Source organism: Rhipicephalus sanguineus, chromosome 7, assembly GCF_013339695.2.
Source record: "Rhipicephalus sanguineus isolate Rsan-2018 chromosome 7, BIME_Rsan_1.4, whole genome shotgun sequence".
Lineage (NCBI taxonomy): Eukaryota > Metazoa > Arthropoda > Arachnida > Ixodida > Ixodidae > Rhipicephalus > Rhipicephalus sanguineus.
Window position 1 is genome coordinate 97,420,871 of NC_051182.1, and position 18,987 is coordinate 97,439,857.

Sequence of the window (18,987 nt, forward strand, 5' to 3'; positions counted from 1 at the left end):
CGCGTCAGTCCGCAATTATAGTATTATGTAGGGCTTCCACAATGTCTAACCGACAAACAGAGAAAAGATACCTTGCTTACTAGAGCGAGCGTCTTATTTAATTTCTCCTCGCGTCTCTTTTACCTCTCTCGGGATTTCCTCACCCTCCGCCACACTGCATGTTTCAGCTGCGACTTTCCAACCAGTGTGGTCCCCGAGCGCGCCTCCGGTTTCGATGAGCTCGAGTAGGCAGGCTTCGAGAAAATACGACCTGCTGCCGAATAGTCCAGGGATGATGGCCACAGATTCTTGAATCCGCGACATCAACCAACGACGACAGGCCTCTTGTGTCCAGTGTGCGAAAGTGTGAATTTTCGCACACTGGACACAAGGAGCCCTTCGTCGACACTTTCGAAAGTGGGAATTTTGGATCGTCAACGCGTCTAATAAAAAGATTTGGGCCCATATTAAACACGAACGATGCCTCTGAAACAAAGAGATATCGGTTTTAAAGCACCCATTAAAAATGTCGATTAACCGATTAATCGATTAAAAGTTTCTACCGAAAGCAATTAATCGATTAAATGCTAAATCGATTAACGATTAATGATTAATCGATTAAAAATTTTAATCGACCATCCCTATCCTCACATGAGTGCGTTTTTGGTTGTCGATGAAAGTGGTGCCACCTAGTGTCAGCTTTGAAAATTAGCATCCCATATCAGCCACCGTCAACCAAGCTTTATGTATAAATTGGTCCATATATGGCCGTTTTCAGCAGCTGACATGCCATTTTTGCGCCAAAGCCGGAACAATCACAACAGGGGACAAAATTGGCTGAAGCCGTTATTTTTCCGCGTTTGTAGAGCGCGTTGCAAATTTTGGGTGTTTGCACCAAAGAAAAATGGGAGTAACGGAAAAAATAATAATATGTGGATGATAAGGGTACATGTCAAATTTTCTAGATGTGGCCAGTAACATTTATTGTAATGGAAAAGAAAATAATACGTTGTATGTCACGAAAAGTTGAGCGGTACGCTGTATGAGCTCGTTCGGCTTTGCACCCTATACGTATAACGGGCTCCTCTATTAAACCTAGGATGTTGACATTTTGTTGCTGTGCTGGCTGAAGGAAGGAATACCCCACGTGACCTCTGGAAAACGCGTTACAAAGCTAAAAAAAGCCAGAGTTTCGCCACAAGGGCGAAGCAATGAATGCAATAGCAAGAAATTAATGCTATACGAAGTGAGGCTCGCCAATGGATACTCTCAGTTTGAACAGCGCTCCTGTTGCAAAGGCTGCCGAAGCAGCGAAGGAAACTAGCGTGCTTCAAGTGTCGAGATGTGACACTTGATAGTTCACGCTCATCTTCTGTTTGTTCGTTTAGAGTCGTCCCTTGAGCTCGAGTGACGTTCGTACGCTCCGTAACATGAGCGCGGACATCACCGTGAAAGCTCGAAACATCCCTATTCCCCTCACCACGAGAAAACCGCGCGAGCAGACAGCGGAAGGGCAAGGTTCTCTCTGCGCAAATACAAGAAGCGAGAGAGCTCGCCGACGACTTTTAAATCCGCCAGTCACGCTCCTCGCGCCATCTCGCTGGTAATGAAGGAACGCTTATAAGCGCCTGCCGTTTTTGAGTCCTGCCAGCGGTAAAGGGTATGTATATAACGCTCGCCGTTAGCTACGTGGAGGATCTGCGTTTCGTGGCGTAGTGGTTAGCGTCACGCGCTGAGGAACGAAAGGTCGGTGGTTCGATTCCGCGCTTCGGAAGTATTTTTCTGAAATATCTTTCTTTGGGACTTTGATATATATATATATATATATATATATATATATATATATATATATATATATATATATATATATATATATACGGTGAATGACGGCGACGGCGACGGCAAAATTCAGCCAAGACTGTCCATATAATTGCTATCGCAATAAAATGCGAGCTCTATGAATGATCAGGCAAAATAAAATGAAGAGGCCGCTCGTGCAGAAAACGCCACTGGCATATAAGGTGCCATAGGAAAGTGCTCATGCTCCTACGTTCCCTGCGCACGACTCTTCGAAGTATTGGTGGAGGCAAATTGACTTGTATTTGTGATTTTTACTGAATAGTCTTAATCAGTTGTTGAAAACTGGTAATGTCGCTGCGTTTTGAGTTCACGACCAGTATTTCTCATTATGTATGTCGTGTTTAATTCATGTCGTTCGTTTCAAGCCGTTGTTTCAGAGAGACGTTTCCTTCAGCCATGACAATAGAATTGGGAACTTCGAAATTTCAGTGCCGTACCGTATGATGTTATGAGGGCTGTGTTTAGCACTAGTGCTGAAAGTCGATTGCAATTGACCAAGTCGGAGGCTTAGAAAAAATATTATTATAATAATAGAGCCTGGAAGCCCCTAATAGCAAAATATCCATAGGTATTAAGAAACGTACATAATTAGTAAATACACAGGCGACGCACACCTTAAGCCATGCCGGCTTAAGCCGTGTAAAAATGTTGTGTCCCCTAAATACACCACACTACGCTTTAAACAATGAAAAAAGCCGTAGCTCACAGAGAACCATGTTGTCAACAAAGGGATATTACCGCCTCTAGGTCTGGGCTTCACAGTCATTTCTATCGGTAAATACTCATTCGTAAGTTCAATGCACTCGTAACTGCTTTATTGTGCAACTTTGGTACTTGGTTACTGGTTCTAGATTTCGCACGCTCTTCTGATTCCTAATGAATGATTGATTACATCTGTAGTTTTAAGATTGAAAGAGGCAGCAACGTTGGTAGAGATGACGTTGTGAGCGTTGCAAATGTGAAATTAATCATTTGAAGGTGCCTGGTGTCCGCAGCGTATATTGACAATTAAATATGCTGGGAAGAATAAGCATTCTTCTTTTAACCTCGGCGATTGAAAAAGGCAAGCTAAAATTAACAACGTGAACGGCTTGCAATGTGTAGGCTTTTCAGAATTAGCGCGAAAGATATAACACAACAGCATACCTATGTAATACATGAACAGGTGAGTAAGTAAAACAACGAAACAGCGCAAAATACCAAAATGGTTTATTAACGTTTTTTGTAAGGCCGGAAGTTCAACGTACACAACGTACCACAACTGTCGCAATGTGCCGCTGTAAAATTAGCGACAGCTTAAGAACACGTGATCTCTGCGAGCGCGCTTGAAGCATACCTTCTCTTATCAGCGGACAGCGCTGCAGTGTCTACAGCAGTAAGGGTAATGCTTAGGAGCTACTGGAGGAGCTGCTGCCGATCCAGGATGCTGATAAAATCCACCTTGGAAAGAGCACCTGCGTTAAAGTAAGCAAGCGCAAGGTATGAGGAAATGAGAAAAGTTACAAGTCAAGTTATACTTAAACACACAGCCAATCTGTTCTGCAGAGTGCCGCAAGCAATTCCGCAAAACTGATTTTCGTTTCCCTTTATAAACACACATGCTTAAAGAAGTAAAGTTTAAGGTATTCGCAGGAAATCTTCCACAAGAGAAGGCACAGTTTCACTTTACAGCCGAATCAGTACAGCCGTAAATCTTTACACCCGTAAAAGCAGTATAGTGCAGAATTATTCACAAAAAATTATCGTGATGCGCTCTGATTATCATTGTTTCATGCGCCATTGAACACCGCGTATTGACATAATCAAGATAGGGCCCTACTTTTATTATCCCTTTACATGGCAGTAGGCATTCACTTAATAGCTAAACTAGAATCACTGTGTAGGCATGCACAAAGCGAAATAAAGAGACCTCACTCGATGTCAGCGGACAGGCGATGCTGTCACAAGGCGTGATGAGCTCAGAGAAAGGCGAGCAGGCACAAGTCGTCGCATCTGACTTCCTCGCCTGTCCTAAGCAGCCATGCGACTTGACGTCGAACGCATGGCGCGTAGTAAATACAGGAAACATGATGCAGCCAACCATCTCCGTTGGTGGCGGTAGTGTACTCTTTATTACGCCCAAGAAGAGGGGCTCAGCATTTTGACCTTGCGAAGAATGCCTGCAAGATAACACGGCCTAGAAGCCTGTACACAAATGATTGTCAGCCAGGTGGCGTTGCACCCCCTTATTAGGTTGCTTCCTGATTTTAAAACACTCATGGTGTGGTTGCGCATGGTGATACATCATTTTTTTCTCAGTGTGTGCACTGCCCTGTTTAATGTGACAACAGTCCTGTCTGGCCGCGCGCGTGGTCTATCTTGTTTTCCTGTTTTTAAATGCGAAGCATTTTTAGCGAACTATTGGCACTTTGAGCGTTTCTATCTATCTATCTATCTATCTATCTATCTATCTATCTATCTATCTATCTATCTATCTATCTATCTATCTATCTATCTATCTATCTATCTATCTATCTATCTATCTATCTATCTATCTATCTATCTATCTATCTATCTATCTATCTATCTATCTATCTATCTATCTATCTATCTATCTATCTATCTATCTATCTATCTATCTATCTATCTATCTATCTATTTAGCCGCCTACGTCTGGGTGCTCTGATGATTGCCTCGTTAATTTTGTGTAGGCCAAAATTGGCATGGGAGGGTAAGAGGATTTGACAAATATGACTGTCGGGTCATAACATAAATAACGTGAAAATCCTGTCGCGTACGTCGTCAAACCCTTTCCTCCAGACACGTGTGGCACATACCTGTTTGCCGCAGGGTGCTGTGTACGGGTATGCGCCACAGGTGATTGACAGCGCATATATCTACCCAGGATCGGCGAGATCCGACATTGGTAATTTAAGTGCGAGAGCGTTAAGAAAAACCAACATTGGCAGTGTTGACCCGACGAACGGAAAGAATAGAAATTAGGAAGCCAGCAGGAATCGAACCGAAGCATTTTGCGTGGCAATCATGTATTCTACCACAGAGCGAAGCCAGGGCTATAAACTGGTTTGGAAAAACAGCCTATGCAGGCATAATGTCGGTGCAACGTCGATTGTGGTTGTGGTGCTGGCGATCCAATTTTTTCAAGAAAGCAACAAACGCTACATATTGCCACGCCCGCTTCTTCTTTTATTTTGATGTATTCGGGTTTGGCCAGCAAGGACGGTTATCAGCGCTCGAAGTTGACCGCGGCGCAGTGTTCGAGAAGCTTCGCGATTGTAGTAGATCGTTTTGTTAAGATTGCGCGCAGGACGCGAATAGTCTCGGTTATTCCAGTGCTTGCGCGACAACCAGTGATAAGACTGGAAAGCTCGATGCATGATGTATAAAAGACGGCGCATCCCAGGCATGAGCAGCTTATCGACGGCCGACGCCCTGTTCGCCGCTGTCAGTGTACAGCGTGTATTGCTACAGTTTGACTTTTCATTTCCCGGCCACAAGTTCGGCCAAATAAACATTTCCATCTTGAACACGCCGCCTGCTGTATTCATCGACGTCACGACCACGTGACATCTGGTGGAGGTGCTGCTTCTTTCATGATCCGCACGCCCTCGCGAAGCGCTGACCGAAGCCCAAGCCGCGACGAGGACGACGGCAAAGAAAACCCGGATCGTCGAACGAGCCGCAGGCAGAACGGACTGCAGTCAGAGTACGGGCTCCTTCTTGAAAAAAACCAGGCAGCCCCAGATCCCAACATCGACCGCAGCGACGATGACCGACCCCGTACAGCCTGCGCCGATCCTCCTCCGGCAGCCCAAGGAGCCGCCTACCTTCCGCGGGTCGTCATCGAAGACACGGAAAGTTGGCTCGAAGCCTACTACCGAGTCGCCCTTTTCAATGGCTGGACCAGCGAAGACAAGCAACCATAGGCGTGCGCACAGGGGGGGCAGAGGTGGTGGCCGCCCCCCTAATCACCTAAGAGGGGGGGGGCGGAAAATATGCCCCGTACATTGACCCTTCTTGTCACCTAAGAGGGACGGGGGCGCACAATCTGCTCCATACATTGACTTAGTAGGGTGGCGGGGCGCTGCGATGAACCTTCGCCACCCCCTAATGGCTCATGCAAGCTACGACATGTTTACTTTGCCTTGGAAGACGCCGCTCGCACCTGGTTCGAGAACCAAGAGGGAACCCTGACAACCTGAAACATCTTTCGCACCAGGTTCCTCGCGACATTCACGAGCGTCGTCCGGAAAGAGCGTGCTGAGGCTCTGCTCGAGACCCGCGTGCAGACTCCGAACGAAAACGCGGTGCTCTTCAGGGAAGAGATGACAAGGCTTTTCCGTCATGCAGACCCTGTCATGCCCGAGGACAAGAGGGTCCGCTTTCTGTTGCGAGGAGTCAAACAGGAGCTCTTCGCCGGGCTGATGCGGAACACCCAATCGACAGTTCAAGAAATTGTCTCGGAAGCAACGACCATCGAGAACACGCTCGAGATGCGCACCCGGCAGTACAATCGCCGAGAATTTCAAGACAGCACAGCTGTTCATGCGCTCGGCTCCGAGGAAATCCGGGCCATCGTGCGAGAGGAGCTGCGAAAGCTCGCACCTTTTGCACAGCCCGAAGTGACGTCGAGTGCGGACGTTGTACGCGAGGAAATCCAACAGTCACTAGGTGTTCCTCAGCCGGCACCGCCGCAGCTGCAAGCAATGAGCTATGCTGCTGCAGCCCGACGCAACGCCCCCCTCTCCTCGCCCTAGTCAAGACGCCGTGCCACCCAGCAGCTCAGCTGACATTCGCTCTCTCTGCAAGGAGGACTTCTCCCTCTACGAACTGGAACGGGTTCTCCTCAGAAAGCGCAAGCGCAGCGCCCCTGGAGCGGACAAAATCACTCATCAGCTGTTGAGAAACCTGGATGCCTCCCAGCGCCCACTCTTGTTGGATGCATTCAACAGAGTTTTCTCCAGTGCTGTCCTCCCGGAAGAATGGCGTTCCGCGACTGTGATTCCTGTCCTCAAACAAGGCAAACCGCCGCGATCGGTGACGTCATACAGGCCCATCTCTCTCACTTCTGTGGCGGGCAAAACTATGGAGGAGATGGCTCTTTACCGGCTACAGTGGATCGCGGAGGTGCGCAACGCTTTCCCACCAGAGCAGTGTGGATTCCGGCCACATCGCGCGACCATCGACTGCATTGCTGCAGTCGTGAGCACCCTCGAGCAGGCCCTTCACGATGGAGAAATGGCCATCCTACTCCTCCTTGACATAAAGTCGGCGTTCGACTCGCTCCCCCACTCGTCTATCATCAGTGCTGTGCGCGCGCTAGGTGTTGAGGGCAAACTCTTGAACTACGTTCAGGCCTTCCTCACTGACCGAACGTTTACTGTGCGCGTGGGCGGGGCGACAAGTGCGCCGCGATCTGTCAGCTGTGGCGTCCCACAGGGCAGCGTCCTCAGCCCGTTTTTGTTTAATCTGGTGCTCGCGCCGCTCGTCAAGTGCCTACCAGAAACGGCTGTGTTCCCTGTTCGCGCAGTGGTGTACGCTGACGACGTCGCATTGTATGTGCGTGGTCCAACCCGAAAGTGCTCGGTGGTGCGCGCTTGCATGCAGGAGGCCCTCCAATGTGTGGCCGCCTTCGTGAGAAACATCGGACTCGCGATCTCGGCGCCGAAAACCGAGGCCCTCGTCGTCCACCCTCGTGCTGATGCCCGACGACGTCTTCCGTGCCTTCAGCTGGATGGTGCACCAATTGTTTGGAGTAGCAACGTCCGCTACCTCGGCCTGACGATAGACAATCGCCTCCGATGGTTCCCGGCGGTGCGACGTATACGACAGACGACGCGTCGCGTGGAATCGGCCGTGCGCCAACTACTCGCAGGCGGCAACGGCTGCCCCGCTGCCTTCGCCTGCACCATCTACGAGGCGATGGCTCTGTCTGCCATCCACTACGCACTGCCGATCTGCAAACTCCAGGCGCCACAGTGGCGACTGATCGACCAGGACCACCGCCGAGTCATCCGCATGTGTCACGGAATGCCTCGTGGCTCTCGTGTGGCCGAGACCCTCGCGGAGGCTCGTGCGTGGCCTGCGTCGCTCACGGCGGACCTGCGCGCATTGTGCCACTTGCAGCGTCTCCACCGAGCGCCTGATGCAGGTCCCCTCCTCTCGCGGTTACGTGCTGTGCCAAACTCACGTGTCGGCCAACTTATCGACGTGTACGACGGTGTTGTGGCTGACGACCCCGCACGCCTTTCTTGCTGGCCACCCCCTCACCGTCGAGTGCCCCTTCGAGTGAACTTGCACCTGCCGGGCATTCGATCCAAACGCCACACCCCCATCAGTGCCATTGCTCAGGAGGCCGCGGCGCGGATGTATGAGGACTTGGCCGGGAGGACGCAGGTGTTCACCGATGGGTCCGTCCTGCAGGATCGCTCAGCCGCGGCCGCCTGCATAGCCCCTCAGCTCAGCTCGGAACGACAGTGCCGCTTGCGATACTGTGCATCCTCAACAACAGCTGAGCTAGTCGGGCTCCAGCTGGCTGCAGACCTCCTGCGCAATTCGCCGGCCGTCACGAGCGCAGCAATCTTCTGCGACTCGAACCTGCACTCCGCCAGCTCGCGAGGGAGGAACGAGGCCCCCTTCTTGCTCAGCGTGCCGCTCTCAGCCTGCTGGCCCTCCAGGAACGAGGCTGTGATGTGGTCCTTCAGTGGCTCCCTTCACACGTCGGCATCGCGGGCAACGAGGCTGCAGACGAACTCGCAAAACGAGCACCACTCCGCCGAGACTTCGCTGACGGATTACGCCAGCTCGTTCGCTCGGCACGCAACAACCTTCGCCGGGAGCTGGTGCGCGAGCATCCTGACGCACGGGTCGCCCTCCGGACACCCCCCTCCTCCCATCCCAGCCAGTGGTTTCACTCGCCGCGAGCGCGCGCTTCTTCTGCCCTGAGGACCGGTTCTGTGTGGCCCGCGGAACGCAGGCATCGTCTTCGCGGCGCCGCTGCACCGAACTGCACCGATTGCGGCGCGATCGAAACCCTGTGCCACCTATTGTTGACTGTTCCGTCTCTCAACACTGCGCGGAAGCGGCTCGCCATGAAGTACCGCCTCGTCGGACTGCCGTGTGCGACCCTACAGGACTTGCTCCATCCCACCGGCCACGTACACCGTCGCCGATCAGCCCTTGCGGCCCTACTAGCTTTCTCGAGGATGCCGGCCTAGTCGAACGAATTTTCTAGCCGCTCACCACGGTGACTCGGACGCCCGTTCTCCTGCCCCCACCCCCTCACTGTTTTTTCACTCATACCTTTCTTTTTCTTCTTTTACCATACTCTTTTCACTCTCACTGTCCCTTTAATCCCCAATCCCCCGTGAGTGTATCGGTTGAGGTGTCCTCACTTGAGAGACAGTTATCGTGCACTCCACACCCAATTTCCATTTTCATTTCCTTCTTCCTTTTAAGAATCACCTCCCCCCCCCAGCAGTTCCGCCGCCACCACCGATGTCATACAGACCGGCAGCCGGTCAGCGATACACGCCGAGGAAGACCGACGTTCGGCGCGCCCTTGACCATTGTCCGCTCTGCTACCACTGCAGAGAAGCCGGCCACACCTACCGCCGCTGCCATTATCGACAGATGGGACTGCGCGGGTTTGCCATCGACGCGCCGCGTCCACAGCAGGGTGAACGACCACGTGACATCGCCGAATATCTGGCAGGAGTGCAGTGGAAACCCCTAGGACCTTCCCGATCGTCGTCGCCTCTCCCCAACCCGGGGCCTGTCACCTAGCCCGCATCCGGAAAACTAAGGGCAGCAACCGATGGAAGTGCGGTTGCTGTACGACGAAATACCGAAGATCCTCTGCCGCCGACGACGACGACACGCGAAACCTTCAGGACATGACTCGAACCAGGCAGAGCCCTGACGATGAAACCTCGCGGACCGAAGTAGACCGTGGAAGCAGCGGAACAAACCGACGTAGCCGTGACTCAATGCCACGACATAACTGCAACGCAAGACGACGACGACGAACTAGCGACCTCGATGTTCTTATCGACGGCCACAGCATCACAGCCCTCGTCGACACCGGAGCCGACTATTCTGTCATCAGTGGACCGTTCGCCACGAAGCTGAAGAAAGTCAGGACAGCCTGGGAAGGCCCCGAAATCCGGACAGCTGGAGGTCACCTCGTAACGCCGCAGGGAACCTGCACAGCAAGACTAACCATTAACAACCGGATTTATCCCGCGAACTTCATAGTGCTGCAGCGTTGCTCGAGAGATGTCATCCTTGTTATGGACGTCATCCTTCTTATGTTATGTCATCCTTCTTAGGCCTTCATAGCGCACTAAGGTCCATGTCGATAACACTGTCCACGGAAAGGGCACTACCGCCGCACACTCCACCAAGAAAGCACGCCTTGAATGTGTTGGAAGACCAGGTCACCATTCCCCCTCGCTCCAGCGTCATCATTTCTGTCGGCATTCAGAAATCAGCAGACCTGGAACGCGTCGTTGAAGGCGACCAGCACCACTTGATTAACCGCAAGATTTGCGTCGCAAGAGGAGTAGCCGAGCTCCGAGCAGGGAAAGCAACAGTTATGCTCACGAACTTCAGCAACGAGTACAAGCAAGTGAGCAAAGGCACGACGGTCGCCTACATCGAAGAAATCGTAGAAGCCAGCAATACTTCCGGCCTCACCGATTCTCCCGAGCATACGCCGTCGAATAAAGCGCCGCAACCAGCTTTCGACGTCAATCCCAGCCTTCGGAAACGCAAACAAGAACAGCTCAAAACCCTGCTCTTGCAATACAACTACTGCTTTTCGTCGTCATCAAGAATTCGGCAGACACCCGTGGCTAAACATCGCATCATAACAAAGAAAAGTGCCAGACCACTCCGTGAGAGCCCGTACTGAGTTTCGACGCGAGGGCGCGAGGCCGTGAAGAAACAGGTCGACGAAATGCTACGCGACGACATCATCCAGCCGTCGAAGAGTCCGTGGGCATCCTAGGTGGTGCTAGTGAAGAAGGATGGGACTCTACGTTTTTGCTTCGATTATCCTCGCCTGAACAAAGTCACGAAGAAGGACGTGCATCCCTTTCCCCGGATAGACGGCACCCTGAATCGATTGCACAACGCAAAGTACTTTTCGTCGATGGACCTCAAGACCGGTTACTGGCAAGTAGAAGTCGACGAGAAGAGACCGAGAAAAGACGGCTTTTTTAACACCAGACGGCCCGTTCGAGTTCAAGGTCCTGCCCTTTGGTCTTTGCTCGGCACCTGCGACTATTTAACGGGTTATGGATACAGTACTGGCCGGCTTGAAGTGGCAGACGTGCCTCGTGTACTTGGACGACGTCGTTGTGTTTTCCTCAAACTTTGACGAACACCTCGGCGCCTTGAAGTTGTACTTTAAGCAATGAAGACCTCCGGACTCACCTTGAAGCCTGAAAAGTGCTGCTTCGCGTACGAGGAGCTCTTGTTTTTGGGTCACGTGATCAGCAAGGATGGTGTTCGCCCAGACCCGCATGAAACAGCTGCCATCGCTGCCTTCCCGTCGCCCACCGAGAAGAAGGCCGTACGCCGTTTTCTCAGCTTGTGCGCCTGTTACAGACGTTTCGTCAAGGAATTTTCACGGATCGCCGAGCCACTGACGCAACTCACGAAGGCCGACGTCGAATTCAGGTGGGAAACTTCGCAAGTTCAAGCATTTCAAGAATTGAAACGACGCCTGCAGACGCCTCCTATACTTGCGCATTCCGTCGAATACGCCGACACGGAAATTCACACCGACGCAAGCAGCGTAAGAGTCGGCGCCGTCCTTGTGCGGAATACCGACGGATTGGAAAGGGTCATCAGTTATGCTAGCCGGTCGCTATCAAAGACAGAAATCAACTATTCCACAACCGAAAAGGAATGCCTTGCCATCCTCTAGGCTACGTCAAAGTTTCGACCTCATCTCTATGGCAGGCCCTTCAAACTTGACAGTGGCCATCACGCCTTATGTTGGCTAGCTAACTTGAAGGACCCTTCAGGTCGTCTCGCACGATGGAGTCTGAGGCTTCAAGAATTCGACATTACCGTCGTTTACAAGTCCGGAAGAAAACACTCCGATGCTGACTGCCTGTCCCGCGCCCCCGTCGACCCACCGCCGCAGGACAACCAGGAGGATGAGTGCTTCTTGGGAAGCATAGGTGCCGACAACTTCGCCGAACGACAGCGAGCGGACCACAGCACTCAGGGGCCTTGTGGAATACCTCGAGGGCGGGAACACCGTTGTTCCGAAGGTATTCACGCGAGGACTGACGTCGTTTTTCTTGCGCAACGGTGTTCTCCTTAAGAAGAACTTCTCGACGCTTCGATCCGATTCCCTTCTCTGTAGTGCCCTCGACATTGCGACCAGATCTCCAGGCTCTGTACGACTGACCCGACGTCTGGACACCTGGGTGTTTCTCGCACGCTCGCAAGAATACAGGAAAAATACTACTGGCCGCGCCTTGCCGCCGACGTAACTCGCTACGTCAAGACCTGCCGGGACTGTCAGCGGCGCAAGAACCCGCCGACTAGGCCAGCCGGACTTCTGCAGCCGATCGAGCCACCTCGACGGCCGTTCCAGCAAATTGGGGTGGACTTACTGGGGCCGTTCCCGACGTCCAATACCGGAAACAAATGGATCGTCGTACCTACCGACTACCTCACCAGCTACGCCGAGACAAGGGCCCTACCCAGAGGCAGTGGCACCGAGGTAACGAAGTTCATCATTGAGAACATCGTGCTGCGTCATGGCGCCCCAGAGGTCCTCATCAGCGACAGAGGTACGGCGTTTACTGCTAACCTAACTCAGGCAATACTGAGATACAGCCAAACAAGCCACCGCCGGACCACAGCGTACCACCCACAGACCAATGGCCTCGGCCGAGCGGCTAAACAAGACCATCGCCGCCATGCTGGCCATGTATGTCGACGTCCAAAACAAGACGTGGATGCCATCCTTCCGTATGTGACCTTCGCATACAACACGGCCATGCAAGAAATGACACAAATGACGCCGTACAAGCTCGTCTACGGAAGGAGCCCGGCAACTACTACGACGCAATGCTACCAACCGCCACCGACGAAGACGATCTCGACGTTGCCGCCTATTTGCAACGCGCCGAAGAAGCTCGACATCTCGCCCGCCTGCGCATCAAGCACCAGCAGAGGGCCGACAGCCGTTGCTATAAATTTCGACGACGCCACATGGAGTACCAACCCGGTTACCGTGTGTGGGTCTGGACGCCGATACGCCGACGTAGGCTTATTGAAACACTTCTTCGGCGATACTTCGGGCCATACAATGTGCTTCGACGTCTCGGCGCTCTTGACTACGAGGTCGTCCCGTACTGCATTATGAACTCCCAGCGACGCCGCGCACGACCTGAAGTCGTCCATGTCGTGCGCCTTAAGCCGTTTATTGCGCGTTAGCGAACCTGGGGACTCTACTTTTTCCTTTGTTATTGTAATTTGTTTGTGTATGCACTTTTTTTTGCCCCTTTCATGTTCTGTTGCAAGCATCGGGACGATGCTTTTCAGGGGGGGGGGGGCAATGCCACGCCAGCTTTTTCTTTTATTTTGATGTATTCGGGTATGACCAGCGAGGACGGTTACCAATGCGCGAAGCTGACCGTGGGGCAGTGTTCGAGAAGCTTCGCGATTGTAGTAGATCGGTTTGTAAAGATTGCGCGCAGGACGCAAATAGTCTAGATTATTCAAGTGCTTGCGCGACAACCAGTGATAAGACTGGAAAGTTCGATGCATGATGTATAAAGGCAGCGCATCCCAGCCATGAGCAGTTTATCGACGGCCGACGCCCTGTTCGCCGCTATCAGTGTACAGCGTGTATTGCTGTAGTTTGACTTTTCATTTCCCGGGTCACAAGTTCGGCCAAATAAACAGTTCCATCTTGAACACGCCACCTTCTGTCTTCATCGACGTCACGACCACGTGGCAATATGTACACAGGGGTCCACTGTTAAAGGGAACGTCGGAGCGTGTGGCGGCAGCTGGGCGCCACCGCCGGCCGTCGGCTGCAACGAGATTCGCGCAGACCCAGTGAGCACCGTGCCCGATGCTCTTTCGTCGCGTCAACGGTTCGCTTCGCGACGATTCGCAGCGTGGAAGCAGACGGCAACAGATGACGAAAGAGCACGACTCACAGCGCGCACTGCGCCTGCGCGAAACTCGTTGCAGCCGCTGGCCAGCGGTGGCGCCGAGCTGCCGCCACACGCTCCGATGTTCCCTTTAACAGTGGACCCCTGTGTACTTCTACGATACATACGTCATGTCAGATTAACGTCTGTGGTTCCAGTGTCGGCTCCGCTTTTATAGCTGCCTAATAAACATTACATTTGTATTCCTATGATTCTGCAAGCTATATTGAAACATTGGTCGACGCCCGAGGTATACATTGACGAAAGTTACATATGATATTCACATGATTGCACCATAAAATATACTTAGTTTCGATAATATGTGCTGTAACGTGAGGACTGACGTGACGTCTCACTAAAGTTGCCCTGTAAACGCCAGCGCTGGTGATGTGCCTGGTAAGCGCGCGATGTGCACACAGCTACTACACTTACAAAAAGAGGTTCGAACGGGTGCGGGTTCGAACCCCGCCTCTTCATGAAATTTTTTCGCTAATACCTCCTGTGTTTTTTTTTCTCTCTCTCTCTCTCTCTCTTTGGTGCGGTATGGAATAACCCGTCAGAGTTATTCCTTCCCGCAACGGAGAAATTCGCGCACGTGTTTATGAAGCGAAGCAAAAGATGAAGAAGAGGACGAAGGTGGAGCATGCCGATTCATGATGATGATAGTTTCTGTTCGCACCACCTGGTGCAACGAAAAGCCTAAAGAGCTCCGCTCTTAAAAATCAATTTGCTGCTTCGATTGATTTTGCTGCTTCGATTGCTGCTTCGAAAATTAAGGTGCCCTGTACAATATATTTTGGAACAATATTTTCTCTACAATAAAAAATGCAATGTCACATGGAATTGGCTTTCCTAAAAGAAATTCATGCGGTTTCATCAATTCATATCTTTTTACAATAGATGTGACATAGTTTGCAGGTAGTTCGTTTGCAAGCCGCCGTTTTGTTTACCGCGGCTGCCATCTTTGGAGAATGCTACAGTCCGCAACGCGGCTAACACAAGTAACGTGGCAGCTTCAGATTGGGCACTTCAGCTTATTTTAGTGCATTCTTTCTCTGATCAATTCACGCAGACATATTGGAAGGTTCATTGTGGGTTCAGGTTTCTCTATGCGCATTGAGCCAGAGCTATGACGTTAACCAAGATCTGTGCACTGGTTGCCGCTCATCTCTTACGTTGCTGTTTTATCCCTTTTAGTCATGAATTACGATGCACTGTCTGCAAATGCATCAAATTTCCATTGCATGATTTCAAGGCACTCAGTATTACATTCCAAGAAATAAAATGAACGAATGTGTTGTTTTGTGTGCGTTACAGTAATTAATGCTAATTAGCGTGTAAATAAATATATAATTATTCTGCAATCAGTCAGCTTCAATCCTTGCATAAAAGGAATCAACTATTTGGCCCAAAATGCATGCACAGTTTATTTTTTGGTTGTATGCTTTTCGAGCGAAGAAAAAGAAAACTATTGACGTTGGTCCTGGAACGCCGCACGTCGAACGATCATCTACAGTGATCATCTGCAGCAAGGTACAGCATAATTAAGTTAAATAAGCACTAGTTGTCCACTCAGGAAGCCTGCGCGAATGCGCACACTAAGTTCCAGGTGACTTGAAGAAACACGCGGTGCGTGATGCGACTTCGAAGTTGATGTGTACAATTGTACACACCATGACTGAAACGGTTATTATCTAGAGCTAATTATTGGTTTCGGTAAGTCCAACTCTTCAGCGCTTCTCACAACGAAACTTTACATTTTCGCCACTGTTTGGTAATGCCGGATCCTCAGGCTGCGCTTTTAAATATTTGAAATGATTAAGTTCTTCTACGTATGCAGCATCCGGTACATCCGGTACAGCATCCGGTGCAAATATTCACTTCGATTTGTACTGCTGTTGTCACAAACGAGCGCGTCAATAAGGCGCGCGCGCTCGGCCGCTTTCATACGACAGCGGGAACTCACGGCGCCGAACCAAGCGCACACAACGAAAAAAAGAAGTATCAAACACGCCGGCGCGGCACTCCTCCTCATCCACTCGAAACCGCTGCAGACGGCCCGAGCAAACACCCGGCAAGGACTGGAAACGTCTAGATGGAGCGCATGACGCGACGCAAAGTGACGCCACTGCGAGCGGAATCGTAGGGAAGAATCTGCCCTTTCCCTAGCTTTAGCTGTGCTGCACGCCGAAGAACACTCCGAACGCTTCTGGGACCCGGGAGGGGGGGGGATAAAAGCGTGCACCGGCGACCAGTCAGTCAGTCAGTCAGTCTGTCAGTCAGTCAGTCGGTCCGGAGATGGTGAAGTTACGTTGAGTGTGGCTCCGCCAGCCAAAGAAGACGTGTTTATGCGGTCAGTCGACTGTCAATCTGAAGAATCGGATGACGACGCCATTTGAGCCGTGACAAGTTACGTGTTTCTGGAAGAGAAACATTCGGTGCCGACGACAGAAGGAGGGAACGACGACGATCAGCGCTGGAGTTTGCGTGAGTGTTTCTTGGAAGAGAAGCATTCAAGTTCCGCCCAAGAATTGTGGACTGGATACGCTGTTGAATATTCAGGACTTTAAATGTTCTTGAATTGGTTGTAATGCATGAGGTTGCATTTGTAGCGCGTGACCTGTTCGTTTAGTTCCCGTTGTGTTAACACCATCTGAGTTATGTTGAGAAGTTGTAAATGGTACGAGCCGGGTGTGCATGTTTGTGAGATGCTTGTACTGCCCTAACTGAGAATATATTTTGTTTGTGTTATCAACTCCTGGCTCTGACTCAGTCTTTGGACCAGAACCGGCGTTCGCTGGCGCACTAAAAGGACCAATTCTAAATTTTCCGCGCTTTCGTGGTGCGTTTCGGGGGGCCGATATGTCCGCCCTTATAATATGCCCGGCGATTGCCATCCCCATTAACGGGATTAGTAACAGCTGTCCTCTATCGTATTTATTTTTCTCTAAATGTACAACTTCTAGTAAGTAGAGTACGCTATTGTATTCAGAGGTGTCGGTACAACCGCGAACCTGTACGAGTACAGTCTCGGAGAAATATAAAAACTTAGCAGGTGCTACACTTTATTTTTCCGAGTCTCCTTTTGGTCATTCTGCAGTCCTACTTTTGCCCTTCCTTGACCTATACAACCCATTTTATTTGAAGGCGATTGCACTGACAAAATATCTTTAGCCACGTTGCTCAACAATGTTCTGTACCGCGTAACTGATATTTGCACATCCCCCTCGTCCTGACCTGCTTTTCGCTATAATAGCTGGTAACAAATAAAAGAGCACACATCCTTACCCCATAACAGTTAGACTGTTGCCATCCATGCTACACGTAGCTCGAACACAGGGATGCCTTAGGTTCATGGTTGCACCATTAGGAATATGATTTCTGCCAACCCTGCATCCAACTAAGAGAGAATATAAAAAATGCAACACGACTATTACTGTCATTCGCCGAACTGACTGCAGGGTTAAACGCACTTGGATATTATCCTACATGCCACCTTACTATGTAGGCCTTCACTAACGCTTAGCACGCATCTAGTCTCAGGCACACACACACACACACACACACACACACACACACACACACACACACACACACACACACACACACACACACACACACATATATATATATATATATATATATATATATATATATATATATATATATATATATACAGGGTGTTTCAAGAAATGTGTCCAACCTAAAAAATCTGGAAAATGCGATATTTGCTCGGAGCTTTGAGTATTGCTTTTTCTGTAGCGGCAGGAATCTTGAGATTGTTGAGGACATCATTGAGGACAGTAATTAAGAATGTTACATTAATTAACTTTTTAATTAGTGGAGTTAGGTGATTGTGTCAAATGGGAGAATTGAAGTTCATGCGCAACCCATCCGGGCTTTGAGATTTCAAAAAAGCGTCTTCTAGTAATTGTTGTGGCGTAATGAAATTCAACCAAATGCAGCGGCTTTCAACAGCGAAAGCCATGGAATTCCGTTGAACTTCATTACATCGTAATTATTACTAGAAGCCGCTTTTTCGAAATCTCAATGTTGGGATGGGCATCTGGTACGAAGAACTTGAATTCCCCAATTTGGCACAGTCACCTAACTCCACTAATTAAAACGTTAATTATTTTAACTTTCTTAATTACTGTCTCAAGTCATGTCTCTAAACATCTTAATATGCCTAGCGCTACAGAAAAAGTCTTTCACTCATTTTTGACAGTCTCAGAAGAGTATGGCAGTGCGTTCTTCCATGTTTCTGTTTAGGTTTCGCCATTGAATTTGGTTGAATTTCATTACTTCGTAATTATCACTAGATGCCACTTTTTCGAAATCTCAAAGTTGGGTTGGGTTTCTGACATAAAGAACTTCAATTCTCCTATTTGACACAACCACCTAACTCCACTAAATAAAAAGTTAATTAAGTTAACTTTTTTTAATTACAGTCCCAAATAATCTCGTTAACCATCTTTAAATCCCTGCCACCACAGAAAAACCAATTCTGAAGGCAGCAATCAAATATCACATTTTTCTGATTTTTTGAGAAGGTTGGCCACATTTCTTGAAACACCCTGTATATGTCAATCCATGGCAAGTGTCCCAGATCCTGGCGCTCGCACATCGCAGATCTTGCTGATGAAATTTGTGCATTTTTCCTGTGCCACATATAGTATTGTGGTAAAACATTTTCACTCGAAAAACATTTTGACGATCATAGCGCCCCCTCGATGTTCGCTTGTATTTGTTAAATGTGTCTAATAGAAAAAAAGTGTATAAAATCTATTTTTGTGCGTTTAGCTTCGAAACCACACTTGCGCTATAGCAGAGGTTCTCTTTAGTTGTCCCAGTTATTAATTCAACAATTTTTGTGTTTTACTACCAGCTACGTATCTTCAAAAACTAGAAAACTCTTAAAAGTTCGTGAATTTTTCTTGAGCTCTCCCTAACCAATCTT

At 49.9% G+C, this 18,987-nt stretch overlaps 1 long non-coding RNA gene across 2 annotated transcripts in view; it reads right to left on the reverse strand.

Moving 5' to 3' along the window:
* Positions 1-3,034: 3,034 nt before the first annotated feature.
* The window catches only part of LOC119400798 (uncharacterized), a 31,123-nt gene continuing 15,170 nt past the window's right edge, over positions 3,035-18,987 (reverse strand). For both annotated transcript variants that reach the window (XR_005185235.2, XR_005185236.2), the window contains exons 3-4: positions 17,316-17,427; positions 3,035-3,293 (exon numbers count right to left, since the gene is read on the reverse strand). This is a non-coding gene — a long non-coding RNA (uncharacterized LOC119400798). The remainder of the gene's footprint in view (positions 3,294-17,315; positions 17,428-18,987) is intronic.